Here is a 13,769-nt window from a genome sequence, read left to right on the forward strand (position 1 = left end):
TTTTTTTAAAAAAAAAAAAAAAAAAAAGTATTATTACCAGTCGAAAGCCATTTGGGAAGCTAAGACATGTGCCCAAATAGCATGGAGTCCCCCAGGTGAGGCTCCTTGCCCTGTACATCCTTCCCGCCTTGAACAGAAGTTCAGCAGCCCACGGGTGAAGAGTGTGGGCCATACCCAGACTGTATGGTTTACACCCAGTTTTGTTCCTTCCTAGCTATGTGACCCAGGGCAAGTGACTTAACCTCTCCATGCTCCAGTTTCCAAATCTATAAAACGGAGATGGTGCTAACAGCCCCTACCTCATAAGGATGCTGCACAGATTAAGTGGATTCATATTTGCTCAGCACTAGGCAAGTGATGACTACATAAAGCAAGGGCACTCTGCTAAGCCTCAGTCATGAGGCAGGTACCTGGAACATAGCAGTGGCTGAGACCTTCCTCCAAGGTAGACACACTAAGCATCGTGATCAATTGTGAAGGTGGCATGCGGTGTTAAGAGTTTTCAGTAGGTGTGAGAGTGAACGCTGCTCTAGAATGCCAGGCTTTTGCCCAGGCTCAAACGGACTTCGGGAATTGTGAGATCCATTGTATTTTTTGTTGAATACAGGCAGGCATGCAAGCAGCACTTTCACCTTTTCAGTCCCCAGAATCACTGTCCCAGAGACTCTCACAGAGGCTCCCTCTGTCCCTGAGTCCCATGCAACATCTCAGGCTGGCCCAGAGTGACAGGTTAGTGACAGATGGACCTGGCTGTTCAGGAAGCTGCTCTCTTATGGAGACCAGCTCCCACCCATGACCTTGGGCAAGTCATTTTACTTCCCTTTAGGATGAGAGATTTGGTCTCCAGGGGAGGTTTCAAAGTGCGCTCTGTGAAGACCCCAGGAAGGGGGTGAAGGGCTGGAGCAGAGTGAGGGGGCAGGAATCCAGCAGTCACACCCACCCCACAACACACTCGTTCACCCAGAACAGCGGGGTGCTCGGCAGTCTCACCCATTGGACTCGCATGTAGGCCTCCACGTGAACACAAGCTTCTGATGCTGAAACATACCAATTCCCTTACGTCCCATGCCCTTTGGCCTCGTGTAATCGCCCATCGTATTCATGATTTACAGCAGATCGTAACTGGCTTCACCAGCTCTGCAGTTCTCAGAGTGGGGTAAAAGCAAAGAACAGCATGTGGACTCCTGAGTTCAGAGCCTGACGCCACAATTCCTAGCATGTCCTTCAAAGTTTCAGTAAGATGAGGCTGATAGGATCTGCCCTGGAGATAAGGAGGTCACATTCCTGGTCCCATACAGAACCCGACTCAGGACGGAGCAGGGGCCTGGCCTCCTGCCAGCCCTCGGCCTGCTGCTTGCACGGTTCCCCGGAGGCTAGAGGGCAGCCTGGCCACCAAACCCCAAAGCCCCCAGAAGTTTCAGGACAAGTGGCTCCTTTTTACAGCCCGACTGTGTCCCCAGCGAGACATCCCACCATTTGATTTTATCACTTGGTTGCTTTATTTTCAGGACCTTTGTTTGCTCCATTTTCCTCTTGCTGGGCATTTCCCACAGATGGAGATAAGTCTCCAGGCCCAGTCAGGTGAGAACTCTTGTCCACGACTACACACCCCAAGGGCCGGCCCATGGCTCACTTGGGAGAGTGTGGTGCTGACAACACCAAGTCAAGGGTTCAGATCCCTATATAGGGATGGCCGGTTAGCTCACTTGGAAAGCGTGGTGCTGACAACACCAAGTCAAGGGTTCAGATCCCCTTACCGGTCATCTTTTTAAAAAAAAAAAAAAAGACTACATGCCCCAGCAATACACACACACACACACACACACACACAGAGATTTCCCTTCTTCACCTGACAAACACAGGAACACCCCCCTCACATACACACGCATCCCTCCCCCACTGCACACACGTGTTCACGCACAGCCCTACACGCCCCGCACATGCTCACACAAGCCCAACTCACAAGTCCTCCACACCCACACCCACACTATGCACACACACACCCCACACCTTCCACATACACACCCAGAAACGCACTCACAGACACAGACACACCCATCACCCCACAACGGAAGCCACAGGGCGTGGAAGGCTCACAGTCCCCAGTCCTGGACAGCCACACTTGTTCCTCCCCCCACAACTTTTTCCAACACGCAGACTCTCCTCTCTGCATGGAGAAGGCCAGCGGAGCTGCCGAGGCGGTTCAAAGTGAGCCAGTGAAAGGCCCCTGCCAGTGCTCACCGTGCCCATGCCTGCCTAGATGCGGTGGGGGGCCGTGTAGGTGGCCAAAAGCTTCTCTGATCTCTCCAGGGGTCTCTAACATGAAGGGCGAGGTAAAGCGAGCACCCAGCGCTTGGCATAAGCACTCGGGGAATGAATTCCTGGAGATCAGCCGGTCTTGCTGGGGCGGGGACAGCAGTGCTGAGGGAGGGCAGAGCCACCTGGCCCGGGGGCGCGGGCTGTGCCAGGCACAGGATGTCTGGCCTGGCTCCTGAGGAACAGGTAACAACGTGACAAGCAGAGATGGCACAGGGAGGGCCATGCAGGCAGAGGGGAGGACTGCAGAAATAAAAGAATGAGTGACCTGGGAGGGCTGAGCAGACATGTGACTGGGGACTGGGGTCTTCAGTGCCGGCCCTGACCGAGCAGGACTTTGAGCACCAGGTGGGGATTTGGTAAGGAAGGAGGAGCTTTCGATGACATTAGACTGGAGGGCAACACGGCCAAGCTCTGCTCAAGGAAGAGAACGTGGCATTGTGCGCAGAATGGAAGGAAGGAAGGTTACGTTGAGAAATTTGTCCAGCATAGTGGAGCTGGACAGTGATGGAGCCAGACTATGAAAGCGGGTCTATCTGATCGTATTGTTCATATCTTTCCACTAGACCAGGGTTGGCAACTACAGCCTGAGAGCCAAATCTGGCCCCTCTCCTGTTTCTGTAAGTAAAGCTTTACTGGAACACAGCTAAGCTCATTCACTTAGGTACTGACCATGGCTGCTTTATGCTACCAGGGCAGGGTCAGATAATTGTAACAGCAACCATGTGGCCTGCCAAGCCTGTCATATTTACTCCCTGGTCCTTTCCACAACATATTTGCCGACCCCTGGCCTAGACACTATGTTTCCCACAGAAGCCAAGGTCAGAACCTTGGGCCGTGCCTGCATTTTGGGAACAGGAGAAGAAAGGCAGGTTGGGGAGTCCCAGTGGAAGTTCCCGGTAATAATAATGGAGTGGTCCTGTGCAGGTAGCAGAGAGGACAAAGGGGGACATAATATCAAGAGTGGGGGGGACTGACCTTCAACGCTTCAGAGCTGTGAAGAAGGTTGAAGCCTGAGCGAGGTGGTCAGACTTGGCAATGTGCCTTCACTAGTAAATAAATGGTAGGGACAGGAATCAGATGAGTGTGATTTACGGAGTGGCTGTTAAGACGTATGAGGTGGGAGTGCAGATCAGTCTTTGAAATATCTGGTGATGAAATTAAGTGGCAGGGTAATAGCCTGATGGCACAGCTGGCTTGAGGCAGAAGTTCTTTAGAGGGAGGGATACAGAAAATTGAAGAGAAGAATGGAGGAGAGGAAGAGGATGTCGAAGTTACACATGAAAATGGATCTAGGGGTCAGAGAAAATGGAAGTAGGGGTCACAATCCAGACCCCAGAGAGATGTATTAGTTTCGCCTGCAAGGAGGGTGGGGAGAGGGAACTAAGATTTGATGAGCATCTTGGTCTTTACTGGGCCCATCGTTTATTTTCATGATCACATTCAGTGCTCACAACTCTGTTAGAGATTCAAATCCCTATTTTATAGGCAAAGGAAACAGTTTCCAAGTGGTTTCAGGGCTAGACCAAGCACTAGAATTCAAACCTAAATCTGGGTGACTCCAAATACTATGCTTATGACACCACCCATGGGCTTGAAATGGTGTATTTGAGTCTTGGGCTGATATATTTCATTTTTGTGTGTTCAACACAGGTCCTGTCAAATGAAGAAGAATCGAACCAAGAAGATGCCTTCTCTTTGTAGCACCTCTAATAACAGGATCCAGGAGGAACCAGAGGCTGCAGTGTTGAGGCTTTCAAAGCTCCCGCAAGAACACCCGTGAGTGGCTGTGAATGCCAGGCTTCTGGCAGGTTCTAGGCTCCATGAGCCCAGCACCCCTGCACAGGCTGTGAACATCACCGCCACCACCCCAGCTATTTATAGAAGGCTTGAAATGCTCTGAAGTTCCCCCAGTGAGTCGTTTATGGCAGCAGCCCTGCAGGGAGCTTAGACACCAAAAGAGAAGTCTCACCCTCTGCTGTTCTCTTGTCAATGTTCTTTTGAAAAACTATCAGAACCAAGCACAAAAGTTCAAGCAGGATCTCCTGCAAGCACGGATCACACAGCATTGTTGTTCTCTCTCCACCTCGGCTCTATGGATAGATTGTGTGAGCCCCGGGAGGCCTCCACCTTCTCCATCCTTTGATGCCATTTGGTTGGCACAGGATAGCATATTGCAGTATGTTGCTTGCAAAGGCGAATGCACAGCCAGTGCCATGTCCAAGAGGACTCTCCTCCTCAGCGGAGACACACTGTGCCCTATTAATGCAGCCCTACCCACTGGCACAGCCAGGCCATGCCCGTGGCTCCTGTTGAGCTTTGAGTCAGCTGAAACCCTCCAGGCATTTTTCTGACAAGTGAGCTAGGCCTCTGCTGTGCTATTTTTATGTCATGCATGCTATGACTTTAAGGGCAGGACTTTGTTTTTTATCACAAATTGCATCTGGTCAAGTGCAGCCCAACTGTAGCAACTCTAGGGCAACCTTCACAGGCTGGTCAGATCGACGCGCTCGGCTTCGTCCCCCACACTGGACCTGCCCACTAATTTATATTTCCCCCAGTCTAATTTTGTACTTTTTATTTATGTGTTACCCTAAAAGTGTATGTGTTTCTTGGTAATTACCTAAATAAAGAAGTAGATTTGCCTGATGCTTTAACGTAATGTAACGTATTTCTGAGTCTGCATGATCTCATAAGAATTCTCATACTCCCACTTTCAGGGCATCCTCTTCCCATTAGTTTACCCTGCCTCGGTGCAAATCCTGGAGTTCCTCATTCAGTACAGCACCTCCAAGGAAGGAACGCATAGAGCACAGTGTGATGGAGACAGGACACGGCTTATCCCCACACCATGGAATTTTCCAGCGTCTCTGCACTCAGCCACCAGCCTGGCTTCTCAGAATTAGGCTGGACTCAGAAACCTGAAGAGATACCATAAAAGAACAGCCTAGTGAAGGCATTAAGAAGAAAGATTCCCTTCCTACTCAGAACCTTCTTCAGTGATCCTCACTGGTAATCCTACTGATCTTCCCAGTGGGAAATTTCTTGTGTGTCTGAGCTGACTACATACTCTGAGGGGCTGTCTTCTCTTACTTGGGGCTGTAAAGTTAGCAGGAAAGGAAAAGTCACATGTTATCAAAATCACCCTTAAAAATTCCTTAGGAAGACACTGTTGTTGGAAGCCATGTAACTTCTCTTCATGAGACCAACACTGTTGTTTTTTTTAATTCTACACATGGAACTGTTTTCTGTTCTTTGGCTGGGTTCCAAATGCAATAGTTGGCAGCAACCGTGCTGTTCAAAATATACAAACCTTGAAAAACTAGGATCACAGTCAGCCCAGAGCACGTGTTCACATCTGAGAGAGGCTGGGAGAGCTGAGACTAGCTGAGCAGCCGCGGATTCTGGCCTCACCTTCCCACTCACACCAGGGAATTTCCCACACTACATCCTCCTTCCTCCCTCTTCTGTCTAGCTGTTAGCATGCGAGTTAGATGCAGTTAAATGCATACACGATGGTTCTCCATATAGGGCATTTGTTGGACTCCTGAATTAGAGGACGTACTGCTTTGGAGAATGAGTATAGAATAAATCTGTAATAATAGGAGTAGGGAGTGAATTAGATTCAGTTTCAGCTGGTTACCTGCTAGCCCTGGAATTAGCCTGCGGATAGAAAAGGGAGGCCCACAGAAGAGGGACTTCTGGAATTTATCATCAGCTACCCAGCAATCACCTTTAAGAGCTAGAACCGAGGAGGCACAACCAGGAGGCACGACCAGGCAGTGCACGTGGAAACTGGAGGGTAGTCCCTCTGGGGAAAGCTGGGTCCACAACTGAGTATCTGCAAGGACAGTGCTCAGAGACTCCCTGTGGTACAGAATTAGAGAACACAAGCCCAAATGCAATCTTAGAAATCACAGAGAAGCACTTTTCCAACTGTTTGCAAACCACCTGGGGATCTTGTTAAATGCAGATTCAAATTCAGTAGGTCTGGGGAGCGGCCTGAGACTCTGCATCTCTAACAAACTTGCAGGTGATGCTGCAGCTTCTGCTTGTCCCCGTGACACATTGAAGAATGAAGATCTCAAGCAAGCCCATCATTTTAGAGATGGAGAAACTGGCACCCTTAGAAGGTGCTTCCCCAAGTTCAAGCAGCAGATCTAGGTCGGGAGCCCAGGTCTCCAGGCTGCCAGTCAAGTCCTCTTTACCCTCCATAAATGGCTGGCTGGCTTCTCCCCAGCCCTGCTGAGCCTCAGACAGAACAAGGACACAAGCAGGGCCTCAGCCAGAGGAAGTGAGACATGCTCATGCACAGGTGAGTCACACTTCTCACACTTCAGCATCAACCTGCGTATGCCCAGGGTGAGCAGGCCTCCACACTGCTCTGTGTCACTTCGGATGCCAGAGCACTGAGCACAGCTTGGAGATGGAGGAGAAAACAGGAGGGGCTATGCTTCCACCAGACAGGGCCACATGGAGCCTGGCTAGACCTGACCCGGCTTGTCCTCACAGAAAGTTCTCTCAAGGGGCTGGGCATGGGACAGCCCTCCAGGCCCATCTCCGTGGCCCTTCTTCCTGGTTATTCTCCCGGGAAGCAGCTGGGCTTTTTCAGTGACATGAACTCAGTGCACTCTGCCACTTACAGGCTGAGTGACCATACAGGTGGTTCTCACCTATAAGGAGATAATAATAATGACCTCACAACCAGGAATATCAAATTTGACCCAGCATTGGCCTCTGAGACTTCTGCAACCTCCTGAATTGGCAAATACCTTAGAATGTATCATTTCCCCTTTGTAGAAATTAAAATCTTGAGCTGTAAATCTTAGGTCATCTCCTCAGTCTAGTAATGATTCCAGGACCATAGGACCTGTCATTTTTAAAGCTACATAAAGTCAGCTACTAATAATGTAAAGTCGGCCACTAATAATCAAGTCTGCATTTTACACAACCTCTTTTCCACGGTTTATTACAGACATGACTAACAAGGAGGCACCAAAGCCCAGGGGAGATTACCAGATGGAAGGGAAGCCCACCCCCAATCAGTAGCCTCAAAGCCCCTCAATTCAACTCATCTCTCAGTGAAATCACAGTAGATTGGAGAAGGGAAGCTTATCCTGGCTGGATCACAACCTGAACCTCCCACTGCTGAGGCAGGCTCAGAAATGTATTTGCATGAAGGGCCAAAGAGCCTTCTGTGTAAGAACCAACCATAAGCGTAAAGGGGATCAGGCAGACCAGCTTTGCTCTGAAACAGATGCTTCACACAGGTACATTCCACTTCCTTCATCTTCCCGCAGTCTGTGTTTGTTCTCAGGCAAGAAGAGCTATAAGAAGGGTTAGACTGGATTTCAAAAAAATAAATAAATAAAAGCTCAGTGTGATACTGAGATCTGCATCTCAGCACTCGGAAGCAACCGGCATAGACTTGGACTGTGTTAGTTCCTAGTAGACACAGTGATAATCTTGCAGAAAAATGAAAGAGTAAGTGCCAATTAATACCTGAATCAACTTGTTTGTGAGCTGGATTGGTTCTTCCAAGACTCCTAGAAGTTTCTTGATAGGGGCCAGCCAGGAAGCAAGGATAACAATAAATTGCCCCTTGTCCGGGACATTGGGATGAAAGGCTCAGAAAAGCAAAGCTGAATATGAGCCTGGCAATGCCAAGGTTTTGTGGATGAAACGAAGAGAAGGTCCAGCGGTCACTGACTCCACAGCAGCTATATGGTCTCAGGCTTTTATTCTCCGCTTTATTCAACAGTCACCTCAGGCCTCATTCCTCCTGGGTCCCAAAGACTGCTTCTACTAGAAGGTCCTTTAGCATGTGAAGCTGGTAACTTTTAGAGAAGGGAGCGGGTAGTAGAGTACAGACTCCCACCATGCCCCAGCCCACCTCTCTGCAACGCCTCACACTGCACTGGGCCATGTGCCCCAAAACTCCCAAGTCAGTATGCGAAGAAATAATTAGCATATAGACTCTATGCACTATTTTACAAGTCAACAGCTTAGACACAAAACTTGGACTAACTCTGCTTCCCAAATATAGGCGTCCAGTTTACAATTATTCTATTTCTCTCCTTTCTTGCTTCTCTTTCCCCAAATTGGCTGCTCCGGCACTAGCCCTAGCTCCAGGAACAACTTTTTTCTCTTTACCCAGCTTCACTTCTGGCCCAAGCCACAGGCCTATCCCACAGTGAGGAGGACAGAAACCCCCCAGATTTTATGCACTGGGGTATGCCCCCAACACACACAGTCTCAGCTCGGATGTCCTCTCACCCCTGACCCCATCTTTCTGACTATTCTTCCTTCCTAACCCCCATCAATCTTGGACTCTGGGGCCATCCTTGCCCAAGTCCACATCTACCTCCCTGACTGCAGCTATTCGGAGTCTCAACTCTGGTCCCCGCCAGGAGCCTGTCACTCTGAAGAGAGTCCAGGGCCACAACACCCAGCTCTAGGCCTCTGCAGCTGCCTGGGAAGTGCAGTCCAGGGACCAGCAGCACCAGCCTCACCTGGAACTTGTTAGAAATGCAAGGTCTTCAGCCCTGGGTAGAGTGACCAACTCATCCCAGTTTGCCCAGGACTTTTCTGGTTTTAGTGTTGCAAGTCCTGCATCCTGGGAACCTCTTTGGTCCTGGGCAAACCAGGATGGTTGGTCACCCAACCTCTATCCCAGACCTGCTAAAAGACCATCTCTGAGGGCAGGGCAGGCAATGGCTGTTTAACAAGTCCTCCAGGGCAGTCTGATGCATGCAGGCTCAAATCTTAGAACTTCTACCTGAAAGAATTTCTGATACTGAACTTTCACCTATCCGAAAGCTGCCCTCTGGGTGACCCCATCTTCCCAACCCTATCCCTGGGCATAGGAAAGCAAACCTCGTCCTACTGTCACCGGGAGTCAGGACCAGGCTGCACCAGCCCCCGGAGGCTCTATCAGCTGGGAGGAACCTCACGTCCTGGCTGGCCCACACTGTCACAGATCGCCTGCAACCGGTGTCCTGGCCAGATAGGGGATGGACTGTTTTTCCCTCCTGTCTCTTTTGCATTGCAATTTTCAAGAAAATCGAGTTCTTCGAAGTTTAGAAAGAAAGTCAGGTGCAGTGGGGGAAATTGCTGGGGCTGGTTATGAAGAAGGAGGGAGGAAGCAGGAGAGGATGGCAGGGAGGGGAAAGGATTGAGGAAATAAAATGGTTAAGGGGAAAATGAAAAGCTGGGATGGGGAATGGGGATGAAAAAACTGTGGAAGAGGGACACTGAGAAGGAGTTGACAAGAAAAGCTGCTCTGACCAGCTTGGCTAGATTGCAGCGCCTTGGGAGATCTGGGATACGTGAGTACTCACATCTGCATGTCCTGGAGAACATTCTCACATGACCATTTTCACTCAGAAACAGAGGTGATGGCACCAGAAAGTCATAAAATGGCCTAGAATGCCTCTTGCAACCCTTACCCTAGACCTCTGCATGTAGGTTGTAACCTGGTAACAATCCCAAATCTACATGTCATGTACAGCCAGTAGAAAAACTGATGAAGTGATAAGTCAGGGCTGTCCTCTCTCTCTCCTTTGATTCTTCCCCCTTCTTGTGATTATAAAATGCTCAGCTCTGCTGGCCGTCTTGGGAGCGCATTCCTCAGGGTGACCTGACCTATACGTTTCCTCGGTTGCAATTGTCACATTGGCTCAATAAATCCTATGCTTTGTCTGTTTGGGCTCAGTTTCTTTCAGGTCAACAGAGTCAATGGGGAGAAAAGAGGGTTTCTCAAAGTGTGGTACCTCTGGGGGCCGGCCTGTGGCTCACTCGGGAGAGTGTGGTGCTGATAACACCAAGGCTACGGGTTCCGATCCTCTATAGGGATGGCCAGTTGGCTCACNCTAGATTGCAGCGCCTTGGGAGATCTGGGATACGTGAGTACTCACATCTGCATGTCCTGGAAAACATTCTCACATGACCATTTTCACTCAGAAACAGAGGTGATGGCACCAGAAAGTCATAAAATGGCCTAGAATGCCTCTTGTAACCCTTACCCTAGACCTCTGCATGTAGGTTGTAACCTGGTAACAATCCCAAATCTACATGTCATGAACAGCCAGTAGAAAAACTGATGAAGTGATAAGTCAGGGCTGTCCTCTCTCTCTCCTTTGATTCTTCCCCCTTCTTGTGATTATAAAATGCTCAGCTCTGCTGGCCGTCTTGGGAGCGCATTCCTCAGGGTGACCTGACCTATGCGTTTCCTCGGTTGCAATTGTCACATTGGCTCAATAAATCCTATGCTTTGTCTGTTTGTGCTCAGTTTCTTTCAGGTCAACAGAGTCAATGGGGAAAAAAGAGGGTTTCTCAAAGTGTGGTACCTCTGGGGGCCGGCCTGTGGCTCACTCGGGAGAGTGCGGTGCTGATAACACCAAGGCTACGGGTTCCGATCCTCTATAGGGATGGCCAGTTGGCTCACTGACCGAGCATGGTGCTGACAACACCAAGCCAAGGGTTGAGATCCCCTTACCGGTCATCTTAAAAAAAAAAAAAAAAAGTGTGGTACCTCTGGACCAGCAGTGGCTGTTTCACCTGGGACTTATTAGACATGTAAATTCTTGGTCTCCCCAGACCTACCGAATCAGAAACTCTGGGAGTTGGGCCCATTTGTCTGCATTTTAAAAAATCCTCCCAGGGATTCTAATGCAGACCAGTTTGAGAACCACAGGGCTGAACAATCCTGTTTCTTTCAGGAGGCATGCTGCCCCTTTAAAAAGTGTCTGTCTTGGGCCTAAAGACTCAGAAGAGAGACATGGGATCCCCTAATGTGACTCTCACACATGCCACCTCTTGCTCTTCTTGAGTCTGCAGAGATGGGGACAAAAGGCTGTACATCTGTTCCGCTCCATCTCTCCTGCTGTACCATGGGTCCCACCAGCCTCTGGCAGCTCTAGACTGTGCCGCCCTATCCTGGAAGGTGTTCCGGGCTGGGAACAATCCTAAAAGGTTTCTGGCGCTGTGCCACTTCCCAACCTAGTCAACATCAAGACCCATCTTTATTATTTTACTGTCCAATCTCCCTTGACTTGAAATATGCTGTCTGCCAAAGAGACTGTAATCATTAAGAAATAATTAATTCATTTCCTCATGATTAATTAATCAAACACATCTATAACCGGGAATGCAGAAAGCAGAAAACAGATGTTTTATGATTTCCATTAGAGTTTTTGAAACATTTAAAACACTCTACTACAGCTTCCATAAGCCTCAAGGGATCTGGGAGAAACAAATGGAAGCAGAGGTTCCAGACCCCGAGTGCTCCTATAGCAAAGGCGGCAAGTAAATAGCACTCAGCCGAATGCTCACAGGCTCTCGCCACACTCCCTGGTCCTCAGCTAGCTCAGGACTTCACCCATCCACAAACTCCACCTTCCCCTCCCATCCAGTTTCTGGGAATCTCTAAAGGACACCTCACACAGACTCACAACAAGGCCAGTACCTTTCCCAATGTGGCCACCCCTGCTACACCCCACCTCTACTTCCTGCAAAGTCAGACTTCAGTCTCCACCACTGAATCCACCAGAAGACGCCAGGCTGCTTGGTGGTCTGTGGCAGAGGGGAAGAGCAAGCCCCTGTGCCCTGGTGTTCCCCTTTGTCATGGCAATCTCAAAGCCATGCTGCTCAGGTGATGCAAAGTGCTACAGAAATGATGTTTCCTGTTTCCACCCACAGGCCCTGCTCAGATGAGAATTCATGGGACAGCAGAGCTGGGAGGCAGATCAAGTGATGGAGACTACAGGGCTCAGCATCCCTTTCCCCTCCAATGACTATGGCTCTGCTCCTGGCTACAGGTTTGACAGGGCCTGCCTCCTGCCTTGCCTAGGACACTTGTCAACCAACACATCTTAATGACAGAGGACAGCAGAACCAGGGATGACCTAGGGATGGATCTGGGACAGGCCTGCCTCACACAAAGAATGTGCTAAAAGTCACTTTTTATCTTTAAAGTTTGTACAAATGTTGCCTTTTACTCCATGATATATTTGTGCTTGTTCACTACCTTTAAAATGTCCCCAAATCTACAAGTAAAATCAGCATCATTGTATATGCAGATTTACTTTCCCCCAGCACAATGATACGGGCCCCCAAGGGCCACCAGCGCAGCAGAAAGAAATTCTCACAGTTGGCAGCCATTCTCTCCCAGGAGGCTCCTCAGCCTGTCACAGGTGGATGTGTGCCAAGGTCACGCCGGTGGACGGCTAGGCAAGTCCTGCCATTCCGAACACCCCTACTCAAGACCAAAGAGTGCCGCTTTGGTCCATGGGAAAGTTGAGATGTCCAGTGACTCCAGAATGTGAAATGACTTACCAAGGCCACGCAGCCTGCTGCTGATGGCGCCTGGACTGGAGCCCACATCTTCTGATGCCTGACTTACTGCTTGTTCTTTCTGCCCTTCCATGTCTCCTCTGTGGGGGAAGGAAAAGGGCTGGTGGTAAAACAAGGACCCTCCAGGATTACCAAGGCCACGCAGCCTGCTGCTGATGGCGCCTGGACTGGAGCCCACATCTTCTGATGCCTGACTTACTGCTTGTTCTTTCTGCCTTTCCATGTCTCCTCTGTGGGGGAAGGAAAAGGGCTGGTGGTAAAACAAGGACCCTCCAGGATGAGCCAAAGCCCCTGGTCAGCGAGCATGGACCAGACTGTGCACTAGGGTAAGGCTGCTGTGCCCCTTCTATAAAACGGGAATATTAACTCCAGCACTGCGTACTCCAGAGGATGGCTGTGAGATGCGTGCTGGGTAACACACATAGAGGCTTGGGACAGGTGTGAATATGTGATAAAATGGGGTGTAGCTCTTGACCCTGACGCCAGAAGGCTCGGGTGAAGCTTCGCTCATTCCACCCTTCTCCCTCCTCTCCCCATTTGCTGCACCTCAGCACACACTTGGGGGACAAGGGAAGTGTGGGGGACTCAGGGAAGTCAACTCTGTAACGATGATGGAAAACACCTGGCCCATGAGCCACAGCCACCCAACACGTGCCTCCCGTGCCAACAGAAGGCATCAATGAAGGTCAAGTAACTCCTCCTGGGCACCAAGGTGGCCTCCACCCAGGACTGCTGGCGCCATCACCAAGACTTTGAAACTGGCTCCAGAGATAAAATCCACTTATCATTGCTATTATTGACAGTTGATATACTCTGATCGTCAGGGGTCAATTACGCAAGTGAACTTAGACCAGCTGCTATAATGGACGAACACCTACAAATCCCTCACGTCACACCCTGTCCCACAAATGATTCAAACTGGAAAGAACCCTGATCTTTAATCAATGTAATGTTCTATATTAAATCTGTATGGCTTGTATTTTTACTGTCCTCCATTCCAAATTCCTCTTGGTCTACTTGACATGGTGAAAGTCTTCATGCTTTTTATGCACGACTTTTGAAACAGGTTTAGTGGACCCTGTACTAAAGAAAAAAAAAAA

This window comes from Galeopterus variegatus, unplaced genomic scaffold (assembly GCF_000696425.1).
Source record: "Galeopterus variegatus unplaced genomic scaffold, G_variegatus-3.0.2 Scaffold12493, whole genome shotgun sequence".
Classification (NCBI taxonomy): Eukaryota; Metazoa; Chordata; class Mammalia; order Dermoptera; family Cynocephalidae; genus Galeopterus; species Galeopterus variegatus.